The sequence below is a fragment of the Diabrotica virgifera genome, chromosome 1 (genome assembly GCF_917563875.1).
Source record: "Diabrotica virgifera virgifera chromosome 1, PGI_DIABVI_V3a".
NCBI classification, from domain to species: Eukaryota; Metazoa; Arthropoda; class Insecta; order Coleoptera; family Chrysomelidae; genus Diabrotica; species Diabrotica virgifera.
Window position 1 is genome coordinate 127,934,344 of NC_065443.1, and position 13,939 is coordinate 127,948,282.

The 13,939-nt window shown below is 33.2% G+C and overlaps 1 protein-coding gene across 1 annotated transcript in view; it reads right to left on the reverse strand.

Annotated features, from left to right (window-relative positions):
* LOC114331316 (adhesive plaque matrix protein-like) overlaps positions 1-13,268 on the reverse strand; it is a 140,377-nt gene extending 127,109 nt beyond the window's left edge. The window contains exon 1 of the mRNA XM_028280846.2: positions 13,075-13,268. The gene's annotated coding sequence lies outside the window, so the exon portion shown is untranslated. The remainder of the gene's footprint in view (positions 1-13,074) is intronic.
* Positions 13,269-13,939: the final 671 nt, after the last annotated feature.

Genomic DNA, 13,939 nt, shown 5'->3' on the forward strand with positions numbered 1-13,939 from the left:
CCTTAAAGTTTGTCGTACTTATCTAGAAACACCGTGTATTGATGAACAACATGTCTAGTTGTTAAATTACCTAACTTTCTTATTATCCAACATAAACGAATAAATCAAAAAACAGAATGTTAAGAAAATCTGAGGCTATAGTTGGGTTTTAATTTTATTATAAAAGCTAGAATATTCCACGGGATGAGGCGAACTTTGAAAAAAAAAACACAGTTTGATTGGTACACCCGGTATACAATAAAAATTTACCTGTTTAGCAACAATATTATTACAGTGGTATTGGCATACAGTAAATCGGCCAACAAGTTTAGGAAATATGAGACATCAAAAATGACGAAATGTTTAAGTGGGCCGGTTTCTATGCACGTAAGTTTATTCTAATTCAATTTTGGCAATAATTCACCCGTAAAAAATAATAATGGTGTATCGGCATAGGGTAGACTTTGAATTCGGAGGTAGATAGAGCGTAGTCCCAAAATTTCATCAAAATCGATGCATTAGGATAGAAGTCAAAGGTTATTCTATTTTTGAACTGATTTACTGGAGTACCTACTTATAGATCCAACGAAATTTCTTGTAGGACAACAAGGACTCAATCAGGAATACGGCCGATTTGCGCTCGACCGTTTTGCGCCCTTACCTGAAATCGACCGGTTTGCGCTTTGCAATTTTCATAATAGAAATATCTAACTACTATAGTTTCCTTAATCGGCCGATTTGCGCTCTCTTGCAATATAATTTTAATTTAATTCTACAATAGTAGTCTGGTAAACCTACCTGACTCAAAATATGTGGGGAAGGAGGAAGACCCAACCCTTCGGTCCTAACTTAATAACTTTCGGGTATTTCCGTCTTTAGACATTAATTTTCGTAATATTATCAAGAACCACATACTTCAGTGAAATATTAAATTAAATTTAAATGTTAAAATAAAAGTTTATCGCAATTTTTACTATATCTACAGGCTACAAGCAAGTAATTAAAACAAAATTATCCATGTTTCTATATGTGTTTCTATAATGAGAATTATAAAAAAAAATAGGCATTGAAATCTAAAAGCCGTGATTTTTTTAGCATTATAAAGTGAGTACAAAGACATACATAAGATTTTTTTGTGTTTCCACCTTCCAATTCTGTGCACATCATCTAGACTATATCCATTTTTTGATAGTTTTATGATTTTTTAAAACTAATTTTACTAGCCTAACCGTTACCTGATCGTTATGGTAGAATAAAATTAAACGTGGATTACAAGAGAGCGCAAGAGAGTCGACATAAGAAAATAATTAGCTATACATCTCCATTAACAAAGTGTTAGAACGCAAACTGGCCGATTTCAGGTAAGGGCGCAAAGCGGTCGAGCGCATATCGGCCGACACCCTCAATCAGTGTGTATGTGTGTATTATGACCCTATCTATAAATCTAATTAGAAAAAAATTGTTTAAAAGAACGTTTGCGTAAAATGAAATAACCATTGAAATGAACTACTTTTATGTGAACTGAATTTTTAAGGAATTACTTTTGAAAAAATTATCAGTAGTAATTGCACAAGAGCTCTAAAATTCTATATTAATTTTAGAGATCGAGTGCAATTTGTTGCGATTATTTAATGAATAAAACTGTTCAAAACCAAAATTTTATTGTAATTTATTTATGTAAGTACAAATTAGTACAATTAAACACAGTTGTTATAAATATTTTACGGTTGAAAGTCATCACTTTTATAATTTTTAAAACATTAATTGTCATTAATGTCACTGAATGTATTTTTTCGTAGCAACGAAGGGCATCTGACGTAATATACTTGACGACGGGAAATTATCAAAAATTATCAATTTAATTTAGATTTCTGTAGCTTTGTATTGGTCAGAATCTCCTATGAATGAAATAATCAATATTATTTATAGAATGGCCTAATTACGCAGATAATTAAGTCACGTACTTAAATGAAATATATTCCAATTTGGATATCGATCCTTTGTAATTGATTTGTATATAAAAAAAAACCAATATCCTTATGCATTTCTTCGAAAGCATAAGAATGCGACCTTAACCTAATTCTTTGTACGATTCGTTGACCTTTACAAGAATGATATACTCGGTCTGTTTTTCACTGCGGGCAATATTAGTATTCTTCCTACACATCGTTTATACCTAATATTAAATTTGGAACTCTTTATTTATGGTTTGTTTATTTACTAAAAGACAGATTCATTCATTCAAAAATTACAATATTTTTATATTCATTATACAAAATTTACATTGTAAAAATCTGCATATTTCTTTATAGTATTAGATTTTCTGACATCCTGGCATAAATATTTAAACATTTTTGTTGCATTACGTGGGCAGATGATATTATAAAATTTAAAATAAAGCACACCAGTATTTTTCGGGGCGAGTCAACCTATTTAACAGAAAATTGTTCTTCTTCTCCATTTTCCTCTTTATAAGTAATTGTGCTTGTTCATTGGCGGATTGATACCTCTATTGAAGCTTGTCACTCCATATTTTGCGCGGTCGACGATACTTATTCTACCGATTGGTGATTTATCTCTTGCTATTTTGACCACAGGTGTCTCCCCCATTTTGGTTATGTGGTTATTCCATTCTTTTTTTTTAGTATCCATTTGTTTATACATTGTACGTTACATTTTCTTCTAATATCTTCATTCGATATCTCAGCGTATTTCCAGTAATATTCATTCTTCTCAGTACTCTCTTCCAGGGCCGCCGAGAAGGTTGAGCGGGCCCCGGTAAGAAGTAAAAAGCGGGCCTCCGGTAAACAGTGAATAGCGCAAAACAATTGTTTAATTTTTATAGAAATAAAATTATCAGTAGTAATTGCACAAGAGCTCTGAAATTATTGAATTTTTCCCGAGTGACACTTTGACAGTTTTAATTTCACGAGCCGAAGGGGAGTGAAATTATGTCAAAGTGTCAAGAGCAAAAATTCTATATTAATTTCAGAGTTTGAGTGCAATTTGTTGCGATTATTTCATGAATAAAACTGTTCAAAACCAAAATTTTATTGCAATTTATTTATGTAAGTACAAATTAGTACCATTAAACACACAGTTTTTATAAATATTTGACGATTGAAAGTTATCACTTTTATAATTTTTAAAACATTAATTGTCATTAATGTCACTGAATGTATTTTTTCGTAGCAACGAAGGGCATCTGACGTAATATACTTAACGACGGGAGATTATCAAATATTATCGATTTAATTCAGATTTCTGTAGCTTTCTATTGGTCAGAATCTCCTATGAATGAAATAATCAGTAGTAATTGCACAAGAGCTCTGAAATTATTGAATTTTTCCCGAGTGACACCTTGACAGTTTTAATTTCACGAGCCGAAGGCGAGTCAAATTATGTCAAAGTGTCACGAGAGTAAAAATTATATATTAATTTCAGAGGTCGAGTGCAATTTGTTGCGATTATTTCATGAATAAAACTGTTCAAAACCAAAATTTTATTGTAATTTATTTATGTAAGTACCATTAAACACACAGTTTTTATAAATATTTGACGATTGAAAGTTATCACTTTTATAATTTTTAAAACATTAATTGTCATTAATGTCACTGAATGTATTTTTTAGTAGCAACGAAGGGCATCTGACGTAATATACTTAACGACGGGAGATTATCAAAAATTATCGATTTAATTCAGATTTCTGTAGCTTTCTATTGGTCAGAATCTCCTATGAATGAAATAATCAATAATAAACAATAATAAGAAACATTTCAAATATAACTTTTATAAAATTTTTATTATATTTTTATAATAGTGAAAATATTTACAATACCGGTGCTTTTCGAGTTTTTTGATTGGCAAAGATGTCTATAATTTTCGAAAAATCGCAGGATTTTACCAAATCATTCTCAATGCACAAAAATCATTCTCAATGCACAAAGTTGCTAGGCCAGTTACCTGATCCTGTTTCATTGTAGATCTCATAGTATTTTTTATGCGAAAAAGAAAACTAAATGATCTTTTCCCTTTTGCGACTACCTCCGGTAATGTGCAAAATATTCTTGACGCTATTTGGGAAATAATAATTCCAATTTGGGATGTTCAATTTTATTAAGTAAATCTATTGGAGAAAGTTGAGATTCACAAATATTCTCTTTGTATATCTCTATCGTCTCCATAGAGATTCTGAAGACTCTATCGTCTTCTTTATAAAACTCGCTTGATTTTTTTTATTTTTTTTTATTTCTTCTTTTTTTCTTGTCTTATTATTTTTTCTTAATATTGGTGTTATCTTCATGTCAGAATGTCCATAAAATGGTAAATAGCAAATGAATTTCAATTGCCGCATTAAATCTTCTGGTTAAGTTGCTTATGATACAATCTATGACAATATTAAATATTTCACAGCGTAATATTGCGTCGGGCTTAAAATTATCAGTCGCCTCAATAATATGCCCTATATTTCAAAATAGAGGTAAAGGTAATAAATATTAAATATAACTGAGTATTAACAAAATGCAGTATGCACATAAAGTGAGGAGCCAAAAAAACGGGAAAAATTACGTCTTTGGTCTGGTCGACGCCGGGCCCCGGTAAAATGTACGGCCGTACCCTCCTCTCAGCGGGCCTGCTTTCTTCCGTTTCCAGTAGTAGTCTTTGTGTTGTGGCTGTGTCGGGTCTAATGCCTCCTCTACACATCGGCAGACGTGTCCGCGGACGGCATCTGCGTATGCATCCGCAGATGTGTAGATGGGGTAAATTGATCGTCTGTTGTTTACCTCGGACCTCCACGACGCATTAGTTTTCGCAGTGAATTCAAAATAGATATTGCGTCACCCGAGAATTAACACAGACTGAACTATTTACAGATGTGTACCTACAGATGTGTGGTCAGCGCGTGATGATATATCGGCAGATGCATCCGCAGATGCGTCTGCCGATGTGTAGAGGAGGCTTTATGTCTGATGCATATGTCGTTATTGGTCTTACACTGGCTTTATAAATGTTTGACTTTATTTCAGTGTTAACATGTAGAATTTGCAGTATAGTGTTATTAAAGTATCCTTCTAGTCTATTTGCTTTTTGTACTTGATTTCTCACTTCTTTTAGGGGATCTTCGTATCTGTACAGTATAATTCCAAGATATTTAATTTCCATTACTTGTTCAATACTGATGTCCTCAATTTCTATTTTACATCTGATTGGTTCTTTGCTGAGTACTATTCTTCTAGTTTTCTGAGATGATATTGTCATATTTAATTCTTTTGCTCTTATGTTAAACAGTGGTGTCATGGCAAAATTAGCAGTGCGGGAACGCAGTGCCGGAACGCACTGCTAATTTTTGTTTACAAAACCTAAATTCTCTATTATTTTTTTTCTTTCCTTAACCAGTGCGGGAACGGCGTTCCCACGCGTTCCCACACGATGACACCACTGATGTTAAATCTATAGACGAATCTTTACAGGCTATCTTCATCTTGAGCTATTAATATTGCGTCGTTTGCGTAACACAGTATTTTTACTTCTTTGTTTACCATTCTGTATCCTTTTCCTTGGTGACGCTTTTAATGATTTCGTACACGAGTAAATTGAAGAGGATAGTAACTTTTTCTCTTTTGTCGATTATTAGTTTTTATTGTGTAGTATATAAATTATTGTATTCACTCAATACATAAATAGTGCAAAAATAAAGCTACTAATTAAATTAATGAATAATTTACGTGATTATACAAGTAACTGTGATCCAAAAATATTCAAAAACTAAACGAAATAGTCATCTCTATGTTCTTGATGACTGTAGTTGGCGAATAAACTGTAGTTGGCTGGTTCTCATTCTTCCGATATTTTGTTGTGTATGCCTCTAGGTTTGCCGGAAATTATAATTTTTTACCTTTAAAATAAGGACACGGTTATTACTTCCCGATAATAGATCGCCCATAAATTATTGTCCCTTTAAGGTACTAGTACACTTTAGAGGACCAAAATTAAGCATTTTTTTAAGATTTTTTTTCTCAGGGCCGTTATTAAAAATGAACATAAAACTTTTTACATATTAATAGGTGTATACCTCTTAGAGAATACAAAAAATATATCTGTTTTCATTTATGCACGTACACTAATATTGTAGAGGGCGCCAAAGTCGAGGCCTCGAGAAAAAGTAGTTCCGATGGCGGACAGTTAATGTCAGGATTGGGATCTCTGAAACAAAAAAATCGTAAGGCATTTAAAAAAAAGGTCTCTTACGTGACAATTTACCACCGTTAGTAAAAAATTCCGCAAAAAAAAACATTACGAAAATTTGAAAAAAATTTGTGAAATAATCGCCCGCTTTTGTTGAGTTTTTCTTGGTTAAAAATATTTATTTTTTATTTTTTGGTCAAATTGTGGTAAATTGTCACGTAAGAGACCATCCTTTTTCAAATGTTGTACGATTTTTTTGTTTCTGATATCCCAATCCTGAGATTAACAACTGTCCGACATCATTTTTCGAGGCCCTGACTTTTGCGCCCTCTACAATATTAGTGCACGTGCATAAATGAAAAAAGATATATTTTTTGTACTCTCCAACAGTTAGATACTAATATGTAAAAAGTTTTATGTTAATTTTTAATAAAGATTCTGAGAAAAAAATTCTTGAAAAAATGATTATTTTTGGTCTTCTAAAAAGTGTACTAGTACCTTAATTTTTGTTATATTTTCTTTTTTACAATGGGTTCCATCCTATTTGGCCGTCATTTTTTTGGTCTCAAAAATTATCGACCCTGGCCTGTAGGGCTGTAGTTTAAATAGGGATAAATAGGGCTATAGTTTCATTTTCAATAATCCAAGTAATAAACCATTTAATGAAATTAATAAAAAAATTATAAAGAAAGCTTCCAACTTGCAAATACCTGTACAACTATCATTAAACATAATTCATATGGCGGAAATATCAAAATAATTACATATATTATTAATAAAGAGCCAATTTCCAATACTAATAAGATTGAACCCGCATATGAAGGTTCACTTTTTAACCCGATCAGATACGTACCTACAAGTCATGTAGTCGTAATAACTCTCTCCAGGCCTTAAACGTAGACATAGAGAGTTTCGTTACGTAAAGTATTAGGTGTCATTATCACCATTATCACCATTACTTGCACTAGCAGTCCTTGCGACTAATTGGTTCAGTTTTTCCGGTACGACCTCGCCGAATAGGTTAACTGGGGCATAAGGAAAAATATTATTTTGAAAATCATTGCTTTTAGTTAATTAAAATTTGAAAGTGGAATAACCTAGTATAATACTAAATGGGTCAAGTGATAGTGAAGTACGTAAATCTCAAAAAATTTAAGCACTTTGCTTAAAAATGAGAAATTTAATCTACAAATTGTATGGATTTCGTTAGTCCCTATAGAAAATCTAAAAATATGCAAAAACAAGTCAAATTTATTTGTGAATGGGGCATTTTGTAGATCAGTTTGCAATTATATGGACGAAATAATTAAAAAAAAGTAAGAACTAATAAAAAAGGATACCAAATGGGAGAAAAACAATTTAAAATAATCTGCTATGCGGACGATGCAATACTAATCTCTCAAAGTGAAGATGATTTACAACGTATGCTGCACCAATTCAACATAATCGCCAGAAAATTTAACATGTTAATTTCCTCACAAAAGACAAAATGCATGGTTATAACAGCAGATCCAATAAGATGTAAATTGCAGCTGGAAGGTCAGATAATAGAACAAGTGATGGAGTTTAAATACCTAGGCATCACACTATCTAGCTACGGAAGGCTCGAAACAGAAGTGGAAGATCAAGTGAATAGATAAAACAGAGCCGCAGGTTGCCTAAATGACACAATATGGAGAAATAAAAATATCGGAAAAGAAATGAAAGGCAGAATTTACAAAACAGCCATCAGACCAATAATGACATACGCGGCAGAAACACCACACAGAGAGGACAAAAAGATTACTCGAAACAGCGGAGACAGAGCTAGAAGTACAGATATACGACGGAGATGCAAGGTGTATAACATTAATAACTGGGTAAGAAACAGAAGAATAGAATGGAATGACCACATAAGCCGAATGACAATAAATAGGGTAGTCAGGACAGCGAAAGACGGTTCCCCAATAGGAAGACGATCAGTGGGAAGACCACGAAAACGATGGAACAACTTACTAGAGGCACATTAAAAAAAGGACAGAATCATTTCTATACAAAAAGAAGAAGTTTTCAATTAAATTACATCAACCCTCCAGCGGGGGCGAGCACAACTCCCAAAATTTTAATGCAACGGGGCCTTGGGTGATACCTCATGGTCAAGGTCGTTTAACTAATTTTTCAAAAATACAACATACAATATATATTTCTTTTCAGTACTTTTGGAAAAATCTTGGACTCAGTACTCCAAAAAGTTCTTGGAGTTCTAAACTCGATACTTAATGTCTTTACAGTTTCACTTGATTTTTACAAAAGTACTTAAAAAAATATATAATGTATGTATGAGTATTTTTAAAAAAGTGGTTGAACGACCTTTGAAATTAGGTATCACTCAACTCCCTTTCCATTAAAGATTTTTGGGATTGTGTCCGCCCCCGCTAGAGGGTTGATATTATTTTGGTTGAAAACTGGTCTAGAAATTGTCCCCCTCATAAATAAATTTGACATGTTTTTGCATATTTTTATATTTTCTATAGGGACCAAATTATAGAGGGTGGTTCCCTTCTATTTTAGGAGTACTGCACTCAATACTTAATATATTTACAGTTTTACTTGATTTTTCCAAAAATACTCCAAAATATACTTAGAATACTCCAATACTCAAAAAAAATCAATTTGGAATTCAATACCTACTCTAAATATAACTTTGGAGTTCTGAACTCGACATTTAATATTGTTTAAGTCCAAACATAAAGTGAAATGAACGTCGATGTGTATATATACATTTTGTATACTGTATACTATATACTACACACATCGACGTACGTTTCACTTTATGTCTTGACTTAATTTGATTGAAAATGAATCGTACCGCATGGGAAAAGTTATAGCGGACAAATTATATCTGTACGCTTAGTTTGAATGTAATAGACATTTGGTATTGCTCCTTTTAAATGTCTTTTCAAGCACTATAAAAGTTGTAAGTATCATTATACAAGCATAAAAACCGCTAAACGCCGTAAAAATGAGTGGCGCATAAAATATTCCAGCTACAAAAGATCTGATATGAATATTACGTGGCGCGAAAATGGATTTTCATTTGATGCAAAACAAAACTCTAGTTTTATTTTAAAAGATTTTTCCATAATATTTGCTAAATTTGAAGTAAACGCGCCACAAAAGAGTAACTTTGATACAGTTTGAAACTCTTTTGTGGCGCGTTTACTTCAAATTTAGCAAATATTATGGAAAAATCTTTTAAAATAAAACTAGAATTTTGTTTTGCATCAAATGAAAATCCATTTTCGCGCCACGTAATATTCATATCAGATCTTTTGTAGCTGGAATATTTTATGCGCCACTCATTTTTACGGCGTTTAGCGGTTTTTATGCTTGTATCAGGAGTTTTTCAAAGTTATTTATAAATTAAATGTATGAAGTTGAATGCAATGTTCCTCTATTACACGTCAAGCTTTATAAATGGTCACCTTTGTTGCATTATCTCCCAAATGATCTAGTGTCCATCGAATGTACACTAGATTTTTTTTTATTCGAAATAGATTGAAAAAAAAATTGAGATGGCCGGTAAATGAAGTCGGATTGTCCGTTGCCAGATCAAATTTAGCGTCGTAACCACTACAACTACATAAACCATTTCGGGAATAATCGTTAATTGGATTATACTTTTGTAGCTTAAAAACTTCTAAACGGCTTAACCGATTTTGATCAGTAAACATGAGTTTGAAACGTATTGACCAGTAGTATCTGATGGATCTAAGGTCAAGTATGAAAATTGAAGCTATTACAGGAATTATTGAGCTTGAGGAATCGTTTTTCCCACAGGAAATAGATTTTATCATACTTATGAAGCCTATAACCTAAAAAATTCAAATTTTCCGGGATATGAGGTATACACCATTAAATTCGTCTGGAGTACTTCTATAAACGCTAAGTTATTGGCGCAATTTGTAGGTTGAAATGTTGAGTAATTGTCGAAAAACCAAAATTTTCAAAGTTTAGTTTTTCAGTTTTTCGGCTATACTGAGCCGTGTGTATGTCTGATTCTGACGGCTTAGACACCATTTGAAAGCTTAAGTCAACACTATTAATTTGATGTATTTGCGGTTCTCCTGGCTCTTCTTGTTCCGAATATATATACCCCCAGAACATATGCCGTTTTGTACCTACCAAGTCCTATAGCTGGCTTATGGGTGGTCAAAAGTCACAAACTACACCGGTTCTAAATCGGCCCTGACCCCCTCTTCAAACACAGAGGAAAAATATCAAATCGGTTTAACTTTCAAACACACATACATATATATCCACAGACATTTTCCCTTTTTTAAATAAAAATTAAGTCACATTTCTAAGCTCTATAACTTTTGAATGGTATAACCGATTTTCAAAATTAGACATGCGTTGGAAAGGTAATGATCAGTACTGTTAGAAGCCGCAAAGGTCAGACTTAAATTTTTGAAGTTTTTGGGAGTTTTGTGAGCCAGAACGAAAAACAGACCTAAATAAGAAGGGCCGTAAAATCGACACCCTTGGACCAAAATGGATGGTTGACATATGAATGGGTGAGTCTTTTTCTGAACTTGAAGATGGGAGTTGGCACAATTTTCAATTCAGTCAGATTTAGAAAATTAAAAATTGTGTATATATAATAGTGTCGCGTGTAGGGGGGTGTATTTCTGCGCCACTGGCGAGAACTGCCGTTCTCTGGTAATTTTTTCGATATAAAACTAACAGCTTCGATAACCAATAAATCGAAAACTATTAATTTTATCAAAAAAAAATGTATAATGAACATTTTTTGCTTATAATTAATGTTTTTACCAGCATTTGCGGTCAAAATATAATAAAAAATTTCCACCTACGAGATGAGGTGGCAACCACCCCATGGTAAAAGCGTCTTTCGGCATCATATAGATTTTGATCCTTGGACTATCCACTACTTATTGTCAAATTTTCAAGCAAATCTATCCATTCTGTAAAAATTGCGAAGTGAAAAATTTCAGTTCCTGGACTAATTATACTTTTGGAGCTCTATAACTTCTGAACGGTTTACCTGATGTTGATCACTAAACATGAATTTGAAACGTATTGACAAGTAGTATCTGACCAGCATCCAAGATCGAGTATGATAACTGAACGTATTACAGGAATTATTGAGCTTGAAAAACCGTTTTTCCCATAAGAAATAGATTTGATTATACTTATGAAGCCTATAACTTAAAAATTCGAATTTTCCCAGATATGAGGTATACACCGTTAGACGCGTCCTGAGTCCTTCTACAAACTCTCAGTTATTGGCGCAATTCGTAGGTTGAAATTTTGAGTAATTGTCGAAAAACCAAAATTTTCAAAGTTTAATTTTTCAGTTTTTTGGCTATGGCGAGCAGTGTGTATGTCTCAGCTTGATCGCTTAGGCGCCACTTGAAAGCTTAACTCAACCCTATTGATTTGGTGTATTTGCGGTTTTCCTGTCTTTCCTTGAACTTAAGATATATACGCCCAAAAAATATGCAATTTTGTATCTACCTAGTCCTGTAGCTGGCTTACGGGTAGTTAGAAGTCAAAAATTAGACCGGTTCTGAATCGGCCCTCACACCTTCTTGAAACACAGAAAAAAAAATTCAGATCGGTGTAACTTTTCCACACACATACATACATACATACATACATACATATCCACAAACATTTTCCATTTTTTAAATAAAAATTGAGTCATATTTCTGAGCTCGATAACTTTTGAATGGTATAACCGATTTTCAAAATTAAACATGCGTTGGAAAGGTAATGATCTGTGCTATCAGAAGCCGTAAAGGTCGGGCTTAAATTTTTGAAATTTTTGGGAGTTTTGGGGACGAGAACGAAAAACAGGCTTTAAATGGGAAGGGCCGTAAAATCCACACCCTTGGACCAAAATGGAGAGGTAACATATGGATGGACGAGTCTTTTCCTAAACTTTAAGATGGGATTTAGCCCAATTTTCAATTCAGTCAGGTTTAGAAAATCGAAAATTTCGTGTATATATAGTGTCGCTTGTAGGGGTGTTGTGCGCCACTGGTGAGAACTATCGTTCTCTGTGGATACCTAAAATCGACCGTTTCTCTATTATTTCAAGTTGAATACACCGATTTGAGCATGCAGCAAAAAATCAAACTTTTCTTACCTGCCACATCCCTCTTTGTATTATAACTAGAAGATTTATGAAGGAACGAATCTCTTTGTTTTTTTATAACCTACAGAAATATTTTATATAGTTTTTTGTTCGATACATAGTTTTTAATGAAAATTGAAAATTTTTAATGAAAAGTGTTGAGTTTTCAAAAAATAATTATAGAACAGTCTTTGCCTAAAATTAGGTTCTCTAGCCTCTTCCGTGGCTATTTTAACCAAAACATTTTTCACCCCCGAGAAGGGGTGGTAACCACCCCCAAGATAAAAGCGCACATCGACATAGGGTAGACTTTGTTTCTTGAGCTATTCCCTACTGACTGTGAAAATATCAAGTAAATCGATGTAATAGGATGGAATTCGGAGCCAAATACCATCATTGACTGCCCTGTTTTGTTTGTTAACATTTTTTAATTTAGAAAATCTCATTTTAAAAAAAGAGGTATATTTTTTAAGAAAGTCTGGCTGTTGAAAATTTTTATCTATAATGCGTAATTTTTTCAAAATATTGAAATGAATAAAAAAGTGACTTTTTCTGCTTATGTTAATAAAAACCATGAAGCAGTAAACATTTCGATTACCACGGGATGATACGCCTTTTCTATTGACTTTCCCCAGACATTCGAGTTAAAAAATAGCGGTATGTCCTTTTTCTATTTTTAAATGCTTGGTTTCCTGGGTATAGGGGTATTATTTTTGAGTTTTTACGCATAACATATTTATTAAAATATTGATCAGTTTTCTACTTACGTCTATCCACTTATTAACTAGCTTTTAAATCCAACACTAGAGCTGCACCATCCGACCCGCGTATCACTGACCAATGCAATTCTTCAGCAACAAGTAGCAAACAGCATTTAAATCTTTATAGACAACTTAAATCCGCAAACACAGAACAATCCGCTAGTGAAAGCTCATCATCCACAACACCAAACGATCGCGATACGATGCGATGTGGGAAAAGCGCTGAAGAGAAGAAGAAATGGCGCCTGACGGTGTTATACCGACTTCAGGCTATCAAATAAACGGTGAAGAGTTAAGAAGATGCTTTATAGCGGTGACCCATATAGGGGTACCATCAGAGTTGGGCGCTGAGGTACTACCTGCGATAAAATGCGTTCGTGGGGTACCTATGTAGAGATTTAAATTCACTTTCAGTCTGGTATTTTGATTATCTAGACAGCCGTGGAATGCGTAGTTGCTTTTTAAATGTACTTTTAATAATGTAAATGTCTAATAATTAAATGAATTTTTGGCGTACTCCAAAGAGAATAGTTTAACATTCCGTCGTTAACAGAAATGGACCTTAATTTTTAAATTGCTTGTTTTTCCTTGCTCTTTTGTTTGACTGCGTTTGAAAATGGTCGTTTTAAGAGGTACATTAAAATACAAAGTAGAACTAGGAAGTGAAAAAGAAACCGAAAGCAAAGAATATTGTTATTCATTGTAGATAGTCTCAAATTTTAGTGTGTGTGACTATGATGGATGAAGATAATAGTTTTGCCATAATCTGCAGAATGATTACGTATCTAGGAAAAACAGTTTTAAAAAATGTTTCTTATTGTTACGATAGGCGTACCACTAGACCAGGAATATAATTCTGCCTTATACATGG